Raw genomic sequence first — 25,758 nt, forward strand, 5'->3', positions numbered from 1 at the left:
TGCTACATAATGGGACATGCGTCATTGATCAGTGAGTGGAGAGGTACAAACCTCTACCTGAATAGGTGCTACATAATGAGACATGTGCCATTGATCAGTGAGTGGAGAGGTACAAACCTCTATCTGAATAGGTGCTACATAATGGGACATGCGTCATTGATCAGTGAGTGGAGAGGTATAGTCCTGTATCTGAATAGCTGATAGGCCATTCAGGAGTGAAATCAGAAATCATTTTTTAACACATAGGCTAGAATAAATCTGGAACTCTCTTCCACAAAAGGCTGTGGATTTTAGGACAATTGGAGATTTCAAGACTGAGATAGATAGATTTTTGTTAGATAAGGGTATGAATGCAAATTGAACAAAAGTGGGTAAATGGAGTTGATGTACAGATCAGCCATGATCTAATTGAATGGCGGAGTAAACCCGAGGGGCTGAATGGCCTCTTTCTGTCCTATGCTCCTGCAAGAGAGTTTTTTTTCCAAAGGGTGGATGCAGATAGAAATGGGGTTAGAAGGTGATAGAGGGTTATGGGTGATACAATGAATTGGTCAGAGATGGCCTTGACAGTGATTGAGACCATGGAAGTAGTGACGCCAGGAGAGATGGCAAAGTAGAAGGGGTGGATGTGATGGGTAGGAGTGTTTTAGGGACAACAGGATGGCAGTAAAATTGTAGGAGAAATGATAAGGGGAGTTGAGATGGAGATTGAAATGATCGAGGATAAGAAGTCACTGAGTGCAGAGGCTGAAGGAGGAAAGCAGGGAGGATATGTGGATGAGAAACCTGGGGTGGTAGGCGATAGAGAATAAGGATTTTAAAGGAGAGAAGAGAGGAACAAATGTCACAACAGACTGCTCTGATGTCACAATGAACCACTCTGATGTCACAACCGACCACTCTGATATCATAACAAAACGTTCTGATGTCACACCAACATCCTCATGACATCATTAAGCAGTTTCAATCCCTGACACATGAACATCCCAATTTGGGGGCAATTCTACTAGAAATGTCTGTCCTACACTGCCATTTCTACAACTTTTGTCACAAGTACTTTGAAAGCCTGTGGTGCAGTAGGTTCTTTATTAGGAACAAACAGCTGCTCAATCCAATATGGCTGCCAAGGGTTGCAAATGTTGCCTTGTCCGTATGGTCTATATCTCAGACCTGGACCTTAACCCCCACCACACACCTTAAACTGCCACAAACAGCTGGCAGGCCTTATATGGTCACATGACCCAGGGCCACATCATAACTGAGGGGTTATGTAACCTGACCTCACAATGTAAACCATGACAACACAGAACCTGTAGGAGACAAAATACAGCCAAGTGGTACAAACTGTGCATTTGTGCATGAGAGAGCAATGAGGGGCAAGCTTGAAGACAACTGTGTTCATCAAATCTGCCTAAATGTTGTAACATTACCGGAGAGCAGATTGGAAACACTGTGCAAAGGAACGGTGTTAATTATTGGAGAGAAAGAAGTCAGAGAGGAAAGAGTCATCCAACCAGAGGTCTGATTATAGACTGTCCATGAGTGAAAAAGACAGTCTTTAATTGATCATTAGTCACAGAAATTATTTGGTTAAAATGTTTATTCAGCTTGGGTAGTAGAATTTAGAGTAAAGAATAGGACGGAGCTTCTGAGAGCATATCAGACACCTTAGTGAGAGGGCAGCAATAATCTCTAATACTGAAGGGAGCAATTCTAAACCTCCAGTGGTCTGTGGAAAGACTGCTAAAATGTCCCTCAATGTGGAATCATTCTCAGTGGCCCTCGTGAAGATGATTGCTGAGGAAAATGAAAGATGTCAGCAGAAAATATCAAAGAACCTCCAGACACTGGGGCTTCATCACACAGAAATAGTGTGAATGAGTTGCCACGACTCTCTGTGCCAGCATACCATGCGGATAGCACGACAGGGGGCTGTAGTATGGGAAAGCACGGTGATGATTATTAAGGACGCCTTTGATCAGATTAGCCCCAGCACTAGCTGAGAAAGTTCTCTCTTTGGCTGCACGGTGGTTGACGATGTTAACAGGAGCACAAGCTGACAGCCAGGAAGCTGCCAGCAATCTCTTGGTTACCATGAGCTTCAGGTTTATTAATGAAGTTGTCCAGTTGACAACAAAGAATTTCTAACAAGGGCATCTTCCACTTGTGTACACGGTGAAGACCTTAACAAAAAGTCAATGGAAAATGAGTACAGCATGGTGCCTTTACTAAGAGACCATGATTCCAGTTCTCATTGGAGTTAAACAGGCTGAGCTGAAATCTGTATTCGCATCAGCACTGGGAACTTTTAGCAAGAGCATCCTAATCTATCTTGGAAATGTGAAGAAAGCCACCGACCCTACAGTGACTAAAGAGTCTTTCTCCACTGAGATCGACACTGTCTATAGTCTGTTAGTGTGGCTCAAGAAGGAGTCCTCAGAATTGAAGATCCTTGGTGTGGAAGCTTTAGGCTATGTCATCTCCCTGCTGCCCACAGACACACTGGAGGAAGAGTTGCCCAGGTTAGTTCCAGGCACCCTGTCTCTCTACAGGAAACAACCAACGCATTTTCCATCAGTGTGTCTGTGCCGGGTACTGGATGTTTCCACAGAGACATGTCTTGGGCTGAAAACACAGATGGACATCCTGCTTAACAATCTCCACCAGCAGATTTGTGTTTAGCTGGGGTCTAATCATCATATTGCTGTGCAGAACCATACAGAGATCCTTTGCTGTTTCAGAGTTCTGGCCCCAGCTTACACAGAATTATTGGTCGAATTTCTCCTACCCCAGTTAGAGAACGCTGACCAACAAGTGAGAGTAGGAACACTCAGTGTACTGAGGTATCTCATCATGTTTGAATCCTCGCACTTTGAGGGGAAGAATGCTCAGATTGTAGCTGCAATAAAACCAGTACTTCTAGACAAGAGCAGCAATCAGGAGAAGAAGCTCATTGCCCAGGTAATATGTGCCATGGCCCGGCAAGGTTACCTTGAGCCAAAGGCAATGGTGCAATTCATCAAAAAAGTGTGCTGCGTCCGTTGAATCAGGGACTCTGGTACCGCCCAATCATCAGCCAAACCAGGTAACAGATGAAGACATTGGCCGGAATTTTCACCTTTGAGTCGGGTCGGGTGCGTGCGGGCTGCGTAGCAGGTTGGGAACGCGATGTTCTGACCAGCGCGTTGCTCAGAGCGACTTTCACTTAATGGCCCCAGTTGAAAGACTCATTCCCGTTTCCCTGCCCTATTAAATGGTGCGGGTCTGATGATGTCATCGATGACTCGTTTCCAGCGCCGATATTTAAAGCAGCCTTGCACTCAACTCATTTGAAGGTTGCTAGAGGAGGATGGAACCTCACAAAGAAAGGCCTGAGTACTGTTACAAAGTAGCGAGGATGGATAGCCAAAGGCAGGGGACTGCACCACGCTTCTCAGACTAATCCTTGCATACTCTGGTGGGGCAGTCAGAGCACGCAAAGCGGTCCTCTTCACTGCTGATTGGCGAAGGAGACCGCCACAAGAGACAAAATAGCCTGGTTGGATATAACTGAGGACATCAGCAGTGAGGAGAACCTAGATCCAGTGCAGGAAATGATTCAATTATCTCATGAGGTCAGGAAAGGTGAGTGCAATGCCACACTCCCCTTCATCCTGTAGTGCCTGTCAACACATCCCCATCACTCTGCCTTCCCAAGCCTACTCCTGCACATTATTCCTCACACTAGCATATCTTCCACGTCCACCCATCCTTCTCTCTCTATGCACCTACTCACATCCCCATCTGAGTAACCACCACTGACACTCACCCTCATCCTAATTCAATCATAGCAAGTAGCATGACAGAAGGAGGCCATTTGGCAATGGGCACCCCACTTCCTCATAGTCACCCTCCACAGATGTAGCCCATCCATTCCTTACACTCATTCCATCACTCTCAAACTTCTCTTCTTTCCCTGATTGCAGGAAATAAGAGCCCAGAACAACAGAGAGAGGGAGAGAACCGAAGGTGGCCCTCCAGTCTTCGCACAACTTACAGCAGCAGAGGAGGGGCCTCGGGAGATCTCGGGAGTTCGAGAGACGCTGGCGGTGGAAGACAGAGAGGGGGCATCCCATCAACCTGGTGACAGAATCACATCTCATAAATCCATATGGTGTCCCTCATATGGTGAGTGATGTCAGCAGCCAGTGAAATGTCATCATGTCCATAATGGTAATGTTACCCATTCTTATTATAAGACTTCTAATTCATCTCTTTACTCTACCACAGGCCCATCGACTGCCACCACCGAACAGCGGAGGAGTAAGAACCTTCAGCCTCTGAGGTTGCAGCGTCAGCAGACCTAAGCGCACCCAGCACCAGTGCAGATACGCACACCTCGGTGGGTCCTGTGCGAGATAGAGTAGTGTTGTCACCTGCTTCTCACAATTCACAAGTGAGCAAGAGCAGGTGCTGTTGCAAAGACAGCAATGGAGACTTCTCACCAGAGGGCGCAGGACACTCCAAGCTCTGCTGAGCTGCATGCAGACGCTGAGCCTCGGGGACCATCCAGAAAGAGGGTGATCTTGGAGGAGCAGCAACAATTGCATGAGGCTCTGGCAGCTTTTTCAGCTGCGATGTGTGCAAATGTTCAGAGAATGGAGGAGTCCATCTCCAACGTGAGCACCACCATCTCGCAGGCGATGGCTACTTAGTGCTGTTCCATGGAAAGGATGGCCACCTGCATGGAGCAGCAAATGCGCCAGTCACATGAGCTCATGCTAGCTGTGGACAACAGATGGCAGATGCTCATAGACCTCCTCTCACAGAGGGATAAAAATTAGACTTGGGCCTTCATCGCCCCACTGTTATGCAGCAAGGTGCTCGCCAGCTCCTTGCTAGCAGGGAAGTACAGGTGGCCAATGAGAGGGCTGATGTTGAGAGGGGACATGGAAGTGGGAGCTCTTCTCAAAGCACTCACACTTCTCTCCCATTGCCTTCCCCTCATTCAGAGCCCCACATGCTCCCTCAGATCCCGATGGCCGAGTCGGCCCCTGCACAGTTGCAGGAGGAGCAGTCTTTGGCGGGGCCCTCACAGGCTCCAAAATCCAGAGGCTGTCTGCCAAAAGTGTCTAACGAGTTGCAGCAGGGAAGTGAGCAGCCTGCCTCTACCTCTGCTGAAGCCACAGGGTTGCACCTCGTAGAAGCACTCAGAAAAGAAAAATGACACAAAAGTAGATGCACACAGGTATGCGCGTGGGTGTATCAAAAATGTTAGTATCAAAAATCAGTTATTTTGATGACACACATAAATGTTTTTCATTGTACCACTTTCGGTCTTGTCCATTTTTGCCTCAATCTTGGAAGTGGCTTTGTCACTTGGAGTGAATGTTGAGACCTTATTTAACCTCGAGCATTGGGGCTTTGGGCGAGAGGAATGGATTGGTCATTGTAGGGATGCTTTATGCTGTTGTTGGGGGGTGGGCCAACTTAGTACATCATGTGGCAGCCATGTGGCTGCCTTGGAGCAAGTTAAGTAAATCTGGCCATTATGAGGCCGTCCCAGGCCTCCTGGGCAGCAATATGCACCAGTGCTGGTGCCTCTTCACTTCAGGTTCCTCCTCCTCATCTTCCACCTGCTCCTCCTCCTCCACTGAAGAGGCTGCGTGCTCAGTGCCTTGCTCCTCCTGCAGCTCCAATCCTCGCTGCTGCGCTCTGTTGTGCAGTGCGCAGTAGATGACGATGATTCTGGAGACCCTGGCTGGTGTGTACTGAAGGGCTCCTCCAGATCTGTCAAAGCATCTGAAGCGCATGCTCAGCATGCCTATTGCTTGCTCTATGATACATCTAGTGGAGATGTGGCTCTCATTATAACGCTCCTCGGCCTCAGTACTTGGCGTCTTCAAGGGTGTCATGAGCCATGTCTTCAGTGGATAGCCCTTGGCTCCAAGCAGCCAGCTGGTGAGTCTGTTTGGAGGAGCGAAGAGCTGAGGGAGGGTGGACTGGCACAGCACGAAAGAGTCATGACAGCTGCCAGGGAATCTGCCACACATATGCATAATGATTTTTTTTGGTTGCAGACGAGCTGCACATTGAGGGGGTGGAAGCCCTTGCGGCTCACAAACTCCTGAGTGATGAGGGGGTGCCTTGATGGCCACATGTGTGCAATAGATGTCACCCTGCACCTATGGGAAGTCAGCCAGAGCTGCAAAGCCAAACGCCTGCTCAGTAGCACTGGCTTCATCAGTGGCAAAGTTGATATAATTAGCTGACTTGTGGAATGTGGCATTGGTGACCTCTGTGATGCATCTGTGGGCGGCTGACTGCGAGATCCTGCCAGTGTCTGCTGCAGAACCCTGGAAGGAGCCTGAGGTGAAGAAGTTGAGGGCGGTGGTGATATCGACAGCCATTGGTAAGGAGTGTCCACCAGGTCCTCTGGGCAGCAGGTCTAGTTCCAGCAAGATACAAATGTCTGCGATGACCTGGCCCGATAGCCTGAGCCTCCTGACGCACTGCTGCTCAGTCATGTTGAGGAAGCTCATCCTCTGCCTGTATACCCTGTGTTGGGGGTATCACCTCCGGCATGGTGCAGCCCTGTGCTGACTCCCTCTGTCCTGTGGAGCATCAGGTCATTGAGGAGAAGGCTGCTGTTGTGTTGTGGCTGCTGGTGTTGTTGGTGGTGGGGCTCATCTTGGTCTGATTCCGAGGACCAAGGTGAGACAGTATAAGCGGCACCCAGTAGTAGACGACAGATAACGTGATCAGAGGGCCAACCCCTCAATGTTGTGATAGTGACTTGCAGTGTGGTGAGAGTGGCTTCCAAGGTTCCAAAAATGGCCTGCAAGCTGCAGGCACTGAAATCTGTGAACAAAGTGGAGTGAGCAAGATCCTTTCTATGAGGCTAGTAATGAGGTGTAATGTTGGAGTATTTATGTGCTTTTCCCAGCTGTCAATGAATGAACTCGCCAATGGCCACTGAGCTTCTGCCTCCCCTTCACAGACGAGGTACCCGACCTCTGTGAAGCACGTGCTCCTGAAGTTAAACTCAAAAGCTGGCATTAAAGTCACTTTTAAGGGTCTCTCAACAAGCACTTTATGATTTCAATGAGGTTGCCCGCCACTACCGATCGGGTCCATGTCACACCTTCAAAGCCACCCAAGTTAAATGTGCGAGGCGGCAGGATGGTGGCGTGTTCCCGGCGCGCTCGCTATTTCCGGCATTTTCAATGCCGACCCGCCCCCAAACCCGCACGCTCAGCAACGGGAAGATTCCGGCCTTAGTGACAGTCTGTGAAACAGTGATGCGTTTGATCACAACTGCAGTGAAGATGGAGGATGTCCTTTGGCCATTCTTACTGGAGTTTGTCATTATGGCCCAGTACACCAAGGCTTTAACAGTAATCTGTAATTGTTCAGCACATGTTGGGTAAAAAAAACTGCGAGCCAGCAGTGAAAGGTTTTCCCTTAAGTACAATAAACGTGCCAATCTCCCTAAAGCCCAGGCACTGCTGACCCGGCTCCTCATTGTGTCTTGTTGCCCATATCAAGGAGGAGGCCGAGGAGCTGCGGCACTGAGGCTAATGCAAGTCCTGAGCTTCAGTGTCAGCTGTGTCTCAGTGGGTAGCACCCTTGCCTCTGAGTCAGAAGGTTGTGGGTTCAAGTCCCATTCCAGGGACTTGAGCACATAAAGCTAGGCTGACACTCCAGTGCAGTGCTGAGGGAGTGCTGCACTGTCGGAGGTGCCGTCTTTCAGATGAGATGTTAAACTGAGGCCCCGTCTGCTTTCTCATGTGGACGTAAATGATCCCATGGCACTATTTCGAAGAAGAGCAGGGGCGTTGTCCCCGGTGTCCTGGCCAATATTTATCCCTCAAATCAACATCACTAAAAACAGATTATCTGGTCATTATCACATTGCTGTTTGTGGGAGCTTGCTGTGTGCAAATTGGCTGCATTACAACAGTGACTACACTCCAAAAGTACTTCATTGACTGTAAAGTGCTTTGAGATGTCCGGTGGTTGTGAAAGGCGCTATAAAAATGCAAGTCTTTCTTTCTCTATCCACCCAGCATCAGCAAGGTGGTGGGAAGAGGAGCTTGCAGAATTAGTTAACCATCAACCCCTGGCCGCTGTCTGCGGGCTGTGCCAGATGATAAATAAGCCCGCGTCGGTAAAGGCAGTGACTACATTATTCCCACAGTTATTCAGCGTCCCGCTCATTCATTTCAGCTCTTGTGTTAATGTTTCTCTGCTCAATGGTTTTGCTCCGGATGCTAAATTGAACCAGAGAGAAATCTCAGCTTAGTTTCAAACACCTGTTAGTAGAGATCTGTGTGTGAACAATGTGAGGACACTAAAGGGCCTGGTAGCTCAGACAAATAATAAACCAGTATCTACTTACATGGTGAACAGTGGAGGATGGGACCAGATGAAGAACCTCCGCATATTCGACAAGGGATTGTCCTGCTGGCCAGAGCAATGGTGAAATATGCTGACATCAGCCTGCCTGGCATTGTGGAACAGCTGACAGCTCAGATTCTTACTGTCCAATACTGTCAGACAGTCACAGTGGCTTTCTTCTTTGGAGAGCTATTAAAATCGCCACTGGTTTCGCACCTGCAACTCAGACACTCTGGTGAGCAGATTGCTAAGGTGTTTGCTCGACACTTGTCCAGTTGCCAGTTGCTGTGTGTCAGGGGCCTGAGCAACATTACAATTGGAGCCCATTACTGGTCTCATGAAGTGATGGGCACAATGCTTATTCTGTTGGGGACCAAGCAGAGCCAGAAGGAGGTGCTAACATTTGAGGTGCTGTTGTGCCTCTCTAAGAGCATAATTAAGTTGAGAGGAAACACTATCCAGCCCTTTGTAGACAAAATCCTCGCCAGCATTCAACCCCTCTTCGAGGCCAAGTGTGATGAAGTGCAGGCTGAAGCATTCAGCGTGTTGGGGAATTTGACCAAGTGTGGAATCAGAGGTTCCAGATCCTTCCTCTACCGACAGGTCCATTCCAACCTGGTGTGCTTGTTGTTGCACCTGGATGGAAAGAGTGAGGAGGTCACCTGGTCTGTAGTTCAACACTGCAATTGGTCATCCCTCTTATTGGATCTGCCGAGGCTTCCTCTTTAATCGAGAACTATCTAGGGGAGCCCAACGGGAGCTACATGGACCTCCTAAGAGACCTTTCGTGCCAGTTGGTTCATGATTTCCCTGACAGGAACACTTCCTAAGCCATGGATTGCAAGACCTCCCTCCACAACCCCCAGGAGCAGCTCCGAGAACATGTAGCAGCCTATTCAACTTTACTTCTCCAGCAGTCAGAACGTGTTCGACCCACCCTGAGGGTCACCTGGAGGAATAGCTGTGTAATGAACTGCTACTGTCACCATCAGAATGAAGCCTAAACGCACAGGCCCCGAACATCCTCCACCTACTCTGCTTAGCAGCAAACTGATCATTCTTTCAGCACGACTTTTAAATTTGTAGTTTTGTGAGTTGTAACTAAATAGATATCCTGTTGTGCCATTGTAACTATCGGTTGATCTTCAAATGGTGCAGGTTCCGTTGCTGTGTGACGGAGTGAAATCTCCTCACACTCACACTCACACTCACACTCTTGCCCTCACATTCACACTCACACACAGACACACCGTCACACACCCACATTCCTCACACATGCTCACTGTCACACTCACATTCACATACAAACACACCCTCCTCCTCACACACACTCATTTAAACACATCCTCGCCCTCACACTCACACACTCGCACACTCATACACCAACACAGACATGACACACACACACAGCCTTACACACAGGAATGGTAGCGTAGTGGTTATGTTACTGGACTAGTAATCCAGAGGCCTGCCCTAGTGATCCGGAGACGTGAGTTCAAATCCCACCACGGCAGCTGGGAAATTTAAATTCAGTTAATTAAATAAATCTGGAATAAAAAGCTAGCATCAACAATGATGACCATAAATTTGGTTCACAAATGTCCGTTAGGAAAGAAAATCTGCTGTCATTACCTGGTCTGGCCTATTAGGTGACTCCAGACCAACAGCAATGTGGTTGACTCATAACTGCTGCCTAAAATGGCCCAGCAAGCCACTCAGTTGTAACAAACTGCTGCTGAAAATAAGAATAAAACCAGAAGGACCACCTGGCACTGACTTCGGACATGACAACGGCATTCCCAGCCCAGTCGAACCTACAAAGCCCTCCTCACTAACATCTGGGGACTTGTGCCAAACATGGGCGAACTATCACGCAGACTCAGCAAGCAACAGCCTGACAGAATCATACCTTCCAGACGCCTCCATCACCACCCCTGGGTAAGTCCCGACCCACCACAGATGGCGGTACAATGGTTTGCAGGAGGGAGGGAGTGGCCCTGGGAGTCCTTAACATTGACTCCGGACTGCATGAAGTGTTATGCCTTCAGGTCAAGCATGGGCAAGAAAACCTCCTGCTGATTACCACCTACCGCCCTCCCTCAGCTGATGAATCAGTACTCCTCCATGTTAAACACCATTTGGAAGAAGCACTGGGGGGTAGCAAGGGCACAAAATGTACCGTGGGTGGGGGGGACTTCAATGTTCATCACCAAGAGTGGCTCGGTAGCACCACTACTGGCCAAGTCCTGAAGGACATAACTGCCAGTCTGGGCCTGCAGCAGGTGGTGAGAGAACCAATATGAGGGAAAAACCTACTTGCCCTCACCAATCTACCTGTCGCAGATGCATCTGCCCATGACAGTATTGGTAGCAATGACCACCGCACAGTCATTGTGGAGACAAAGACCTGCCTTCACACTGAGGACACCCTCCATCGTGTTGGGTGGCACTACTGCCATACTAAATGGGATAGATTCAGAACAGATCTAGCAGCTCAAAACTGGGCATCCGTGAGGTGCTGTGGGCCATCAGCAGAATTGTACTCCACCACAATCTGTAACTTCATGGCCCGGCATATCCCTCACTCTACCATTACCAGCAAGCCAGGGGATTAATCCTGGTTCAATGAGGAGTAAAGAAGAGCATGCCAGGAGCAACACCATGTGTACCTAAAAACAAGGTGGCAACCTGGGGAAGCTGCAACAAAGGACTACATAGTCCAGTAGAGAAGGCAGCATGCTACAGACAGAGCTAAGTGACCCTGCAATCAACAGATCAGATCAAAGCTCTGCAATCCTGCTACATCCAGTTGTGAATTGTGGTGGACAATTAAACAACTACCAGGAGGAGGAGGCTCCATGAATATCTCCATCCTCAATGATGGCAGAGCCCAGCACGTGAGTGCAAAAGACAAGCCTGAAACCATTGCAACCATCTTCAGGCAGAAGTGTCGAGTGGATGATCTATATCGGCCTCCTCCTGACATCCCCACCATCACAGAAGCTAGTCTTCAGCCAATTCGATTCACTCCACGTGATATCAAGAAACGGCTGAGCGCACTGGATACGGTAAAGGTTATGGGCCCCAACAACATCTCGGCTGTCGTGCTGAAGAATTGCTCCAGAACTAGCCACGCCTCTAGCCAAGCTGTTCGAGTACAGCTACAACACTGGCATCTACCTGATAATGTGGAAAACTGCCCAGGTATGTCCTGTCCACCAAAAGCAGGACAAATTCAATCCAGCCAATTACCGCCCCATCAGTCTACTCTCAATCATCAGCAAAGTGTTGGAAGGTGTTGTCGACAGTGCTATCAAGCAGCACTTACTCACCAATAACCTGCTCACCCGATGCTCAGTTTGGGATATGCCAGGACCACTCGGCTCAAGGCCTCATTACAGCTTTCAATGGACAAAAGAGTTGAATTCCAGAGGTGAAGTGACAGTGACTGCCCTTGACATCAAGGCATCCTTTCACCGAGTGTGGCATCAAGGAGCCCTAGTAAAATTGAAGTAATTGGGAATCAGGGAGAAAACTCTCCATTGGCTGAAGTCATATGGAGAACAAAGGAAGATGGTTGTGGTGATTGAAGGTCAATCATCTTAGCCCCAGGACATCGCTGCAGGAGTTCCTCAGGGCAGTGTCCTAGGCCCAACCATCTTCAGCTGCTTCATCAATGACCTTCCCTCCAACATAAGCTTAGAAGTGGGGCTGTTCACTGATGATTGCCAGTGTTCAGTTCCATTCGCAACTCCTCAGATAATGAAACCAACCATGACCGTATACAACAAGACCTGGACAACATTCAGGCTTGGGCTGATAAGTGGCAGGTAACACTCACGCCACACAAATGCCAGGCAAAGACTATCTCCGATAAGAGAGTGTCTAGCCATCGCCCCTTGATATGCAACAGATTACCAGCGCCAAATCCCCCTCCATCAATATCTTGGGGTTACCATTGACCAGAGACTTAACTGGACTAGAGACATAAATACTGTGGCTACAAGAGCAGGTCAGAGACTAGGTATTCTGTGGCGAGTGTCACACCTCCTGACTCCCCAAAGTATTTCCACCATCTACAAGGCACAAGTAAGGAGTGCGATGGAATACTCTCCACTTGCCTGGATGAGTGCAGCTCCAACAACACTCAAGAAGCGCGACACCATCCAGGACAAAGCAGCCCGTTGATTGGCACCCCATCCACCACCTTAAACATTCACTCCCTCCACCACCGGCGCACCGTGGCTGCAGTGTGTACCATCTACAAGATGCACTGCAGCAACTCACCAAGGCTTCATTGACAGCACCTCCCAATCCCGCGACCTCTACCACCTAGAAGGACAAGGGCAGCAGACGCCTGGGAACACCATCACCTGCAAGTTTCCCTCCAAATCACGCACCATCCTGACTTGGAAATATATCGCCGATCCTTTATCATCGCTGGGTCAAAATCCTGGAACTCCCTCCCTAACAACACTCTGGGAGTACCTTCACCACACGGACTGCAGCAGTTCAAGGCGGCGGCTCACCACCACCTTCTCAAGGGCAATTAGGGATGGGCAATAAATGCTGGCCTTGCCAGTGACACCACATCCCAGAAACAAATTTTAAAAAACACACCCTCACACACACACACCCACACCCTCACACTCGTACATACCCACACCGTGACACTCACACACACTCGCAGACTCATACACACCCTCGTCCTCACACACTTACATGCTCACACATACCCTCATCCTCACACCCACACACACTCACCTTCACACTCATATGCGCACTCACGAATCTCACACACCCTCACACACACCCTCACACACACTCCCTCACACACACATATACACATGCACCTTCACACACACACACACACACACACACACACACACACACACACACACACACACACACTCATCCTCACCCTCACACACACACATAAACCTGACATTAGAGACAGATCTTGCCCCTCACTCCATGCCATTCCTCGCAGGATCACCATGCTACTTCATTTATAGACTTCCCATTCTCTTACAAGCTGTCCTGAGATTGGCCTGCGAGCGGGTTTTGGGCCTCGTCAGTGCAATGCAGGCGTGCTATTGAGTCTCTGGGGCAGCCTAGCCAGCCTCTGGGCTGGAAGAAGGAAGGTCAGGGGTGAGGGGCATGTTATGCCCAGGACTGTCCTAAAATGGCGATTGAGCTCCTCTGTACGTTACAGGTCCCTGATTTGCATGTTAAAAGGGTCCATTTGCATGACTCAGGTATGTGTTCTGGCTGTCCTGTGGTGTCCCACCTGCTGCCATAACTTCACCGGAAGTATGGCACAAACCCCATAAAGTATGTCACCAACCTCCGCGCTGGGCCCTCCGTGCTGGGGTGGGAATGGAAGCCAGGGTGGCGGGTGGGAACAGGAGCCGGGATCACATATTCACCCCCGGGCCACCCGATGACATCACCTAGAATGCCCTGGGCCACCCAATGACAGCACCGGGCTTGCCCCGGGCCATCCAATGACATCACCTAGAATGCCCTGGGCCACCCAATGACTGTGCCAAGTTTGCCCCGGGCCACCCGATGATGTCACCGAGTTTGCCCAGGCTACCCAATGATGTCAGCGAGCATTCCTGGGCCACCTGATGACATCATTCTTTGGGTGTGCACAAGAGGCTCAGCTCAGCCAGTGGCATCAGTTCCAGGGACATCACCCTCACCCGTTCTTGCTGAATGAAGTTGGCCTCACTAAACCAACCTTGTAACACAAATAATGTGAAATAGTCAATGCTGTGGACTTATCAAATTCAGCCTCAGAAAAAGGATACAGCCCCCTGCGTGATCTGGCAATGCCCATTCATGAAGTCACATATTTGAAGGGGGCACAAGTCAATTGTTTGGTTGGCCTAGTTTGGAGGCTTTTCAGAGTCAAAGCAAGGTGGGACGCTGCTCAATGTGGAGGCCTCATTCACCCAGCAGCTGGGAGTTTGGTGGGTGTTTTTACAGATCCTTCTGAGGTTCACAACCACTGCCACAAATTGGTGCCATCCAGCCCGCTATAGAGTGGGGCCTGGCTCGCCAGACTGGCCAGTCCTCACAGCTACTTCATTCCGCTGCTTGTCCATTTACTCAGCCCTAAACCAGGGAAGTAGCTGCTGTGCTGCTACTCTACTTGGACTAGTTTAGTTCCAGCTCACTGAGTGCAGAACACTTCAATGATTAGTGGTGGTCGGCTTAGATTCTGTGAGAGCCTTTACAATGGCAGCAGTCAGCTCTCGACATGGTGCACGGAAACACTGCGATACTGAAGGGCGGCTCAAGTCAGTTGGTTGCCCTTTGAGAGGGGATCTCATTGAAATGTATAAATTTCTGACAGGGCTAGACAGACTGGATGCAGGGAGGATGTTTCCCCTGGCTGGAGGGTCTAGAACGAGGGGTCACAGTCTCAGGATACGGGGTAGGACATTTAGGACTGAGATGAGGAGAAATTTCTTCACTCAGAGGGTGGTGAACCTGTGGAATTCTCTACCACAGAAGGCTGTGGATGCCAAGTCACTGAATATATTAAAGAAGGAGATAGATAGATTTCTAGATGCAAAAGGCGTCAAGGGGTATGGGGAGAGAGCGGGAATATGGCATTGAGATAGAGGATCAGCCATGATCATACTGAATGGTGGAGCAGGCTCGAAGGGCCGAATGGTCTACTCCTGCTCCTATTTTTCTATGTTTCTACGTTCTGTGTTTTGTACCCCATAAACCTGCTGAATGCTTAGAGAAAGAAGCATCTGAGCAGCCTGGTACCTCCAGAAGGACCCTTCCTGCACCTGATCCTCCCATTCTGCCATGGCATCTTGTTTACTCAAGCAACAGCTCAGATACCCCTACTCAGGGAGGCGGTATTACTGACAGGGCAGTAGTGAGCAGGAGGAGCTGGGGCCAACTTTGAGGAGACATCTGTCTCTCCCCGGAGGTGACATAAGCAAGGGGCCTCAGCTGAGCATTCCAAGACCAAGATCTCAGAGGTCTACACTGTTAAAGATCAATGATTCCCGAGCATTGGTCTCACGGGCAGGCAGTGGAGACAGTCTCTTCTCCATTGGTACTGATGACAGGTCAATTGGAGGAGTCCAGAACCCACATCTGCAATGCCATAATGGAGGCAGGACATGAAGTGAGGAAACCTCTGGGGACTGGCAGTCCAGGAGATCAATGTAGCCATCGGCCAGACATTAGGAGGAGGGTAGAAGAGCTGTGGTCACTTCTGTAGTGGCAACAGTTACTGCTTCCATAGATGACAGTCTGACAAAGTAGCCTTGACTGCTCAGAAACTGCAGTTTCAACATAGTAGACATGACTCCCAGTCAAATCTGTGGTCCAGGATCGCATTGTGTGTGCTCGCATTTAGCCATCCCACCGCCCCTACCACCCCACCCCACCGCCTCATGCATGTGATTCCAGTGGGTGAACAGCCAGCAGAATGATCAGGGCCACAGAGGGGTCAGAGGAAGAGAATCATGGCAGAAATCAAGTTCTGGTGTGCAGTTTTACTGAGGGGGCCTGCCCCAATTCACTTGTCAGACCACCACCCAGAAGTGGGTGGTTTTCATAAGGAAAGTCCAGGGGTGTTATTTTGGTGAAAGGGTGAAAACAGGTGCTAAATGGGTGCTGTGCTAATAAGATATGCCTGTTTTAAAGGCTGGTTTGAGCATGCAATTTTGGGTCTAATTGCTGATTACCATAATTTGAATTTGCCTGGAGGCACTAAAACAGAGACACCTGCAGGTTTAGCACTCAGACACTGATTACAAACAATTTTCATGGAGCAGTATATGTGGGCTCCACGCACCCACTTCCACTGAAGGTGTGGAGTGTGCTGGCTGACACTGGCACATTTCAGGGTGGTTCAGGGACCGAAGGCGAGGGCGCACAGGTTCACAGATGTGGCACTGGAGGTCCTGATGAAGGAGACCCAGAGGAGGAGGGATGTCCTGTACCCGCAGAGGGGAAGGAATCCCCCTCGCCCTCATGACCCTCCTGTCCCTCTCTCCTACAGTAGCTGGTGCTGCTCTGCCTGGTCTCATGTTCTCCTCCCATTCCTCCTCTAGACCAAGGGGGACCCCTAGCAAGATGCTGATGATCAAGCATTCCTTTCTCCTGGTGACTTCTATAAGGTGTCCAATAAGGTACAGTAGCGCAGCACTTACTCTTTTTAGGTGAAGTCCTAATAGAATTTCCAGAATAATTGTTGATAGAGCATTGGTGAAGTCTTGACAAAGTGTCCCCGAAAGTCTCCTGGTGTGTTTCAAAAGTCCTCTTCAAACCTCCAGCAGCAAGTGAACAGTAAGAGGTGATATATAAATAATGCTCAAAATCCTCAACAACGGCATATTTACACCTGGTCGCAGTTAGGAGAGGGCATTAGTTCAAGTGCTAGCCACCAAAATGCCATGCAGCCTCTTTAATGTGCGCCAGCAATGAGCACCTTAACAAACCTCTGGGTATCTATTCCTAGCACATGCTTCAACTCCTTTACCAAGATGGCTCCTTGCGCTAAATGTGGGCCAAACCAGCGTTGCAGCTCAAGACCCCATCTTGGCCACCTCAGAGGCTCTTTAGCGCCTAGCGTGTCAGGGAAAATCACCCCCCAGACCTTTACGTCAGGGGAAGTTGTGAAGAGTCTGCTGCTCAGCCCACACCTTGACTCCCTTGTACAGAGCTGGTCACTGAGGCACAAGGGAGTGACTGATGTGCTGGGGCCGGTGCAGAGAAAGGCCACAAGGAAGATCGCCAGTGTAGGAGAGAACCACACAGCTTCCAATACAGAATGATATCAAGAAATCGATAGCAAAATACTGTAGATGCTGGAAATCCGAAATAACAACAGAAAATGCTGGAAAAACTCAGCAGGCCAGGCAACATCTGTGGAGAGAAAATAGAGTCAACGTTTCAGGTGAGCCCTTTGTCAAGACTAAAGAAGCACAGGAAATGAAATAGATTAAGAGGCCAGGCTGGGAGAGAACAAAAGAGAAGAAGAGACATTAAGAGGTATTAAAAATGAGATGAGATGGTGATAGGACTAGAGGAGACAAAAGATGGCTCTAGATTAGGTGTGAAATGCACTGGCAGAATGGGAGACAGCTGCCATGTGGGAGAGAGGAAAAAAAAGGAAAGGGGAGGAGAAAGGCCAAAACAAAGGTGTGGATAAAAAATATAAGTAAAAATGTAATAGGAGCCGAGGTTATGATCTGAAATTGTTGAACTCGATATTGAGTCCGGAAGGCTGTAAAGTGCCTAATCGGAAGATGAGGTGCTGTTCCTCGAGTTTACGGTGAGCTTCCATGGAACAATGCAAGAGGCCGAGGATGGTGAGGTCCGAGTGGGAATGGGGCGGTGAATTAAAATGACAGGCGACCGGGAACTCTGGGGGACACCCTTGTACAGAGCTGGTCACTGAGGCACAAGGGAGTGACTGATGTGCTGGGGCTGGTGCAGAGAAAGGCCACAAGAAAGATCGCCAGTGTAGGAGAGGACCACACAGCTTCCAATACGGAATGATATCAAGAAATCGATAGCAAAATACTGTAGATGCTGGAAATCCGAAATAACAACAGAAAATGCTGGTGTTCCGCATCATTTGTCACACAAAGAAGGATCAACACTTGAGTCAAGGTGAGCCAAATGGCCTTGCTTATCCATAGTTAACTTGCGATTTTTTGTTTGAATAAGGAAGAGATGGAGCAACGGAAGGAGGAATAGTAGTATTCATAGCAGCAGTCATATCTTATAAAACAGCTGTCACAGCCATGATCTTATTGAATGGCGAAGCAGGCTCGAGGGGCCGAATGGCCTACTCCTGCTTCTAATTCTTATGTTCTTATGTTCTTCCTCTGCATGAACGGATATGCTGCAGGAGGCAAGTGCTTGGAGACAACTGGGAAACACGGCAACTACAATTCAGTGAATGCGTGTAATCTATTGCCAAGGCATGGCTGGACCACAACATTGACAGATTTAAGGTTCAGACCCTACTTCCTTTGGCAAGGCAGCACGAGCACATGTACATCATTGCTTAAGGATGCTACTACTGCAGGGAGAAGTGTTCCAAACATTTACTTACGCTTCACCTACTCTCCTTATGCTTCTGACATGCATCATCCCAATTTAGTCCTGTTGGATGATCTGGAAATGCACTCACGCCTGCAGGAGTTAGAGAGCTCATCTTTGTGGATGGAGCAATCATAATCTTCCAGATAGGATGATATCATTAATAACTAAACATTTAAAGGCCTATTGGATTGGTATCAAATCTTATGCTATGAGGAAAGATTGGAGAGGCTGAGGTTGTTTTCTTTGGAACAGAGGAGGCTGAGGGGAGATTTAATTGAGGTGTATAAAATTATGAGGGACCTAGATAGAGTGGATAGGAAGGACCTAGTTCCCTTAGCAGTGAGGTCAATAACCAGGGGTCATAGGATTAAGGTAATTGGTAGAAGGATTAGAGAGGAGTTGAGGAGAAATCTTTTTACTTAGTGGGTGGTGGGGGTCTGGAACTCACTGCCTGAAGGGGCAGTAACTGCAGAAACCCTCATTGCATTTAAAAAGAACTTGGATGTGTACTTGAACTGCCGTAACCTACAAAGCTACGGACCAAGAACTGGAAATTGGGATTAGGTTGGATGGCACTTTTTTGGCCGGTACAGACATGATGGGCCGAATGGCCTCCTTCTGTGCCATAAATGTCTATGATACGCATAACCCAGCTGGAAGGGTAGCTGTAGAAGTGAAGAAGAGGCACTGCGCAGTTTGTGTTGCCTGCAGCTATACCCAGCAGCTTTTGGCTGTGTTCCAAAAGACGCTGCATTATCTGCAGCTGTGGAGTAGAAGACAATGCTGTTGTCCATTGGCTCCATACCTGTCTGCCATCTTCCCTGCAATTCCATGTTTGAACCTCTCCAATCAGATTTCAGCCCTAATCAAAGTCATGGAGCATCCTCTGTGACTGTGGTGCACTGTCTCTCCTCATCTTTATTTTAGCAGTTTTTAAACACGGTTAACTGCACCATCCTTCTCCAACACCTCTCCTCTGTTGTCTAGCTGAGTATGAATGCCCTTGTTTCTGAAGATCCCATAGCCTCTCTATTACAAAGTCTACCAACTTGTGTCAGCCATGGCTCTGTGGGTAGCACACTTGCCTCTTGAATCAAAAGGTTGTGAGTTCAAGTCCCACTTCCAGAAACCTGAGCACAAAATATCTAGGCTGACACTCCAGTACCGTACTGAGGGAGTGCTACACTGTCGGAGGTGCCCTCTTTCAGATGAGACGCCAAATTAAGTCTGCCCTCTCAGGTGGAGGTAAAAGATCCTACGACACTATTTCAAAGAAGAGCAGGGGAGTTATCCCCGGTGTACTGGCAAATGTTTATCCCTCAACCAACATCACAGAACAGATTATCTGGTCATTATCTCATTGCTGTTTGTGGGAGCTTGCTGTGCGCAATTGACTCCCGCGTTTCCTACATTACAACAGTGACTGTGCTTCATTGGCCCCTTTGGGGCGTCCTGAGGTCGTGAAAGGCGCTATATAAATGCAAGTCTTTTTACTTCCACCACGGTCCAATCAGCTTGGAATGTGAAAGTGGTAATATAACTACAATTAAATTGACAAATACATGCAGAAAGCTCATGGGGATTGTTGATATATGCAGTGAAAAAACATCACAGTGGTATCGGTGCTTTTCCGAGGTTGGCGTTAAGCCATGTTGTTCTTTACACTCGTTGCAACTTTACGCTGCTTCTAACCTACGCTAGATGGTGACACTGCACCTCAAAGTGGAATAGTGTTCTATCCCCACTGAGTTGGTATCGTTTCTCTTTAATGGACATGAAACAAAATTAAGATATGAAAGTGTATCCCTGAGTTCAATACCATCCTAATGGCACACTAAATTCTAACATTTTTACTTAAAATATGAAAAGGTGAGTGCTGACTGCTTGTGGACGTGGAACAGAATTCTGCATGTTTTCCTTTATACCAAATTACATTTCTGTATGTTTCCTTCACTACTCTCACTGACATTTTAATTAGATTTCTTCGGTGATTACAAATGTTTGAGCAGCTATCGGAAATGGCTAAACCCAAGGGCTGCCTTGCCTCCTGGGGAATGCTAGTCACTTCTGGATGACAAGTGCTGTTTTGTCGATCGCTCTTTGGTTACAGGTTCTTACAATTTTTCAGTGCCGGGTGCATAATGCGAGTTGCAGGCCGAAAAGGCAGCTGCAGAGAAATGCCTGGATCTCCAGTGACAGCTGTTGATTTATAAGATGTGATGTACTTGCGCCGCCTGCATCTGGCCTTGTGCCCCGGTGCAGATGTTATCCTGCACTGTGAGTCTGTCTCTGTTTACAGCCCACTCCTGGCGTGTGATGGGGTTTGAAAGTGGACGTGAGGCGGCTGCCGCTCAGCCTCTTTCCCACGCGTCGAGGATTAGCAGAGGTCGAGTCGAACAGCTGCACCGTCAGCACCAAACACTGGACTCTCTCGGAATGGAATTGAAAGGATCTGACAAGCGGAACGTGAGAAAACGGGTACGATGTACTTTCGAAGCTTTTTAAAGTTCTTTCCCGGTGTTATTTGATAGCTAAATGTCTCATTAACTTATCGCCTCAGTACTGCCAGAAATGTTTTTTTTAAACCCGGTGCTACCGGTTCTACACAATTCCTGACTGATTATTGGCTCCGTTCCTTCTCACACTTCAATCATACGCGCGAAGCTGCAGTTCCGATTGAACCCAACATTGATTAGTAGAATACAAAATTATCTGACAAAATAGTATTACAAGAGATAATTTGTCAATATTCAATTTCCTGCACATTCTCCGCCCCAGCAACACTGGACATGTGTGTGTGTGTGTGTGATGGAGGATGAGTGGATTGCAAAGACTATGGAGCGAATCATGGAAACATAGAAACATAGAAGATAGGAGCAGGAGTAAACAGAATGAGGCTAATAGTAAATTCTTGTATGAAGTTTCTCCGTGAATCGATTATCTTGGAGTAACCCGACCACTTCGCGAACTGATTAAAAATCACATTCACGGAGTAGCTGCCCTCAAATTTTAGTCTCCAATCTATCAGTTTTAATATTAGGTTTGTTCCTTGGAAACTGACAATTGTCGCTGAAATCTTCCCACGTGCCATTGAAACAAAACAGGTCAGAGGTCAAGCCCCTGATCAACAGCACAAAGCAAATCCTCTGAAGAAGCTGAACTTTAATGGGCAGGGGTTACCGAGGAGCAGGTCTCATTATTTTTTTCTGGTGCACAGTTGGATATGTTAGACTTACAGAATAACCGAGAAAGCATAATTAATATCTCCAAGATAAACACATGTAATAAATAGGCTTTATTAAATACAACATTTCAGCGTATCAATTAAATACCGTCTCATCACACTTGTCAATCAAGCAGGACATTCTCTTGCGTGTAGCCGGTAGGCAGGTAGTCTGCTTTAGACAAAATGCCACAACAGTGAGAGGAATGATGAGTCTGTCTACATCACCAGTTACAGCACTTTAAAGTCAGTAATTTTATGTGAAGAGCTTTGGGGTGTTTCCGAGAAAAAAGGGGGAGGAAGATCACAAGAAAGAAAGATTGCTTTAATATAAAGACCGATAAGATGCTATATATATATCCAAGTCTTTATTTTTCACAATTGATTTCAACACATTTTCCTCTCAGAAACAATTAAAATATATATATATAATCTTCGCTCAAATATTAGAAGGTGAGTCAAAGCGTAAGAAAGTCCTGCGAAATCATCATACAGATAAATGGAGCAGTTCGGCGTCGGGTATTTATAACTTCTGGGCCACATTGGGGCTACCGGAGATTTTCAAAATCCTATTAATCAGATGCTGAAAACCGGGTTTCCTCACGAATAGAATTCTCTGGGTGCGGATGGGAGGAGCATTCCCAGGATCTCCTAACCTCAGATCAAACTGATTCTGGCAGGGATTACAGCGTTGTCTGCGCGGTCCAGATGCTCCTCAGGAACATGCGGCGAATCGTCAAACAGCGCGGCTTCACCGAGTACAAAGAGTCGCTGCTGCTATTGTGCACCCGGGGAAGCGGATTGGATCCTGAGTGTGGGAAACCCCAAGAAACCCGGAGCTGAGCTTCCCCTGTACAGTACACGGAGGAGCTGCTGAGCTGCCGCCTGTGACTCTGGGACACCCCACCAGTTACTGCACTGTCTCAGGCACAGATCCTCTCCCTATGGCGAAGCTGATGCAATTGAAGCACAAAATACTCTGTAGAAACCTGATCAGTTAAAGCGTACAGTCGGTAACTTCCGTTTTTTAAATATTGTTTATCATGATTCATGTGATACCTGGGACATGGTGTGGGATCATGCTGTTCATCGTTCGATTTTCTGTTTTTTTCTTTCCAGTTGTTTAAAGCAGCTTTAATGCAGAGCCGACCGAATGGGATAAATAGGAGCATCAACAAGCTGAGGACTATCGTGCAAAATAGTTTGACAGTCGAGAACTAAGTCTGGAACCGTGGAAAACCTCCATCCCGAAAGTGACCGTGACTTACCTGAAGCATCTCAACCTGATTCCGCTCGCTGTCGAGGTTTTATACAATGTTACACATCCAGAAATTAAAATATCCATTTTATTATTCTTAATTATGATTATTCTCCTACAAACATCATTGTAACGAGCGTTATTTCTTTGTAGTTACAGTAATGTGTGCACCATGAAGGATACACCAGGTGTTTGCAGAAAGGCACTCGCTGTATAAAACACCACAGAACTCAGTTCAGAAGAAACTGGCGAGCCATTTGCAACAGCCGCCACAATCCAGCCAAGGCTCTGTGTTATCCTGCGTGTCCTCTACTTTCCTTCCACTCCTACCGGCTCCCGGCAGACAGTTCAGCCCCGCCCACAGCTCAGCCCCGCCCACAGCATTCCGTTAGAAGCCGGTAGACCTGAAGCACTGTGATCGTGAGAAAGTGACAGTGACACAAAATAAAACACGGGTGTATTATAGTGTAAAACAGTATTCCATAATGGAACACGCGCCATTAATACCTTCACATCGTTTCTTAGAGATATTTCTGGTTCTTTACCTGTTTAATGTCGCAATGTCCTTACAGTCACCTATCTTCAAATTGAAGGAACTGGGAAGTTTGTTAAAGGGATATTTCTAATCCTTGTGTAATGTCACCCATTTTCTACAATAATTGTAGAGCTTAACGATAATATATCTGTATATTCACGGAAAATATGTGCAGTAATTGGACTATCGGAAAACATCAGTGTAGGAGGAATATCTCCATATCATCCCTGTTGAAGTGTGTCAGGGATGAAAAGTGATTTGTCTTCTTGTTGAAGCTAATTTCTATCTTTCTGTGAAAGGTTTAGCTAATTAATAACTCAGTGAGTACTGCGTGTCCTCCAATACGCCATGTGTCAATTTAAGAATTAATGCAGAAACTCTCCTCTGAATATCTAGTATTGAACTATGTAAAATAATATCTGTCCGCGCTCTTCCATATCCGCAGATTCTGTAGATTTACTGATCAATACATGTGCGCCTTCAGAGTGAATAGATACCGTCTGTGGAACGGGATACCGGGCAACTCTGTGTTAATCTCTGTCACACATGTCAGTGTTGGAAGCTGGTCAGTCTCAATGAAGAGAGTTTGTACCTTTCCAGAAGGTTAATTTCATTTTATCTACTATAACCAGTCAAAACCGGTATAGTAGAAATATGTTTATTTTAAATAACTTCATCAAAGTTAAATACAGAAATATATGGATCTGCTGGTGTCCCGCTTATTCTCCACATTCTGTGAATGTATTAGGAAGAGTGTAGTGTTCCCTTCCGCTCCTGTGACCACCCCACTGTAGCACTGAAGGGATTAACTATTCTTTGTTGAACGTAGTTTAAATCAGAACGGCTGGGCAGAGACATGCTGAATGATCTATGTGATATATTTGATACAGCTTCACAATGGAGCAAATGTGTGTGTTATGGAAAGTACACTTGGAGATAAAGTAGCAGTGCTGTGCACCATATGAATGTATTTGTTTAATAGAATGCTTCTTGTATTGCTAGCTGAATAATCGATTAGTTCCATTACACACATGTTGTACTTGTTTAGAAATGACACCAGCTCCGACCTATGTATTCATTGACTTGCCTCGATCTACCCGCTGTTATTCTGCGATGTATTTTTAAAACTTAAATAAATATTCTTAAACATTGCTTTTATGACTGATAAATATTATGTGCGAGATTGTCTCATGTGTGTAATTGTCTAATATTTCATTAACAGTAGTTAAATTTTGCAAAAATGTTTAGCATGTCTCGGAGAGTCTAGGGTACATTTACACCGCAGCTTTATACGGCTACGCAAAACACTGACGTTCAGGATACATCCGGAGTCAGGGTGTAATGTAAATCCGGAGTCAGGGTGTAATGTAAATCCGGAGTCAGGGTGTAATGTAAATCCGGAGTCAGGGTGTAATGTAAATCCGGAGTCATGGTGTAATGTAAATCCGGAGTCAGGGTGTAATGTGAATCCGGAGTCAGGGTGTAATGTAAATCCGGAGTCAGGGTGTAATGTAAATCCGGAGTCATGGTGTAATGTAAATCCGGAGTCAGGGTGTAATGTAAATCCGGAGTCATGGTGTAATGTAAATCCGGAGTCAGGGTGTAATGTAAATCCGGAGTCAGGGTGTAATGTAAATCCGGAGTCAGGGTGTAATGTAAATTCGGAGTCATGGTGTAATGTAAATCCGGAGTCAGGGTGTAATGTAAATCCGGAGTCAGGGTGTAATGTAAATCCGGAGTCAGGTTGTAATGTAAATCCGAAGTCAGGGTGTAATGTAAATCCGGAGTCAGGGTGTAATGTAAATCCGGAGAGAGGGAATGGTCTCAACTTCACTTGGGTTTAATGCAGCATGGAGTGTAACTCCACTTTGGTGTCAAGCCAGGTTTAGAGAGTGTTCATGAATTCCTCCAACTCCTGGGAGAAGAACATTTCCAGCCAGGGCGGTACCGCCTGACTAGAACCCATTCACAGAGCCGGCACTGCAGTAAAAATGCTGTTAAATTACACCAAACATTTCCATCCCTCAAATCCAACTACACGCTGTCCTAAGAAGACCCCAGAGGGCTGTGGATGCTCAGTCGTTGGGTATATTCAAGACAGAGATCGATAGATCTTTGGATATTAAAGGAATCAAGGGATATGGGGATAGTGCAGGAAAGTGGAGTTAAGGTAGATGATCAGCCATGATCTTATTGAATGGCGGAGCAGGCTCGAAGGGCCGAATGGCCTACTCCTGCTTCTTATGTTCTTATGTCTTCAGACCCCTG

The 25,758-nt window shown here is 47.4% G+C and overlaps 1 long non-coding RNA gene across 1 annotated transcript; it reads left to right on the forward strand.

The window, feature by feature from the left end:
• The first annotated feature begins 1,220 nt into the window (after nt 1-1,220).
• On the forward strand, nt 1,221-24,636 carry LOC147104589 (uncharacterized). Its single transcript, XR_015072400.1, has 3 exons — nt 1,221-1,519; nt 22,817-23,001; nt 23,109-24,636. It is a non-coding gene; the product is annotated as an uncharacterized LOC147104589 (long non-coding RNA).
• Nucleotides 24,637-25,758: the final 1,122 nt, after the last annotated feature.

Source organism: Somniosus microcephalus, chromosome 19 (genome assembly GCF_052327205.1).
Source record: "Somniosus microcephalus isolate GS21.2 chromosome 19, FLI_Smic_1.0, whole genome shotgun sequence".
NCBI classification, from domain to species: domain Eukaryota; kingdom Metazoa; phylum Chordata; class Chondrichthyes; order Squaliformes; family Somniosidae; genus Somniosus; species Somniosus microcephalus.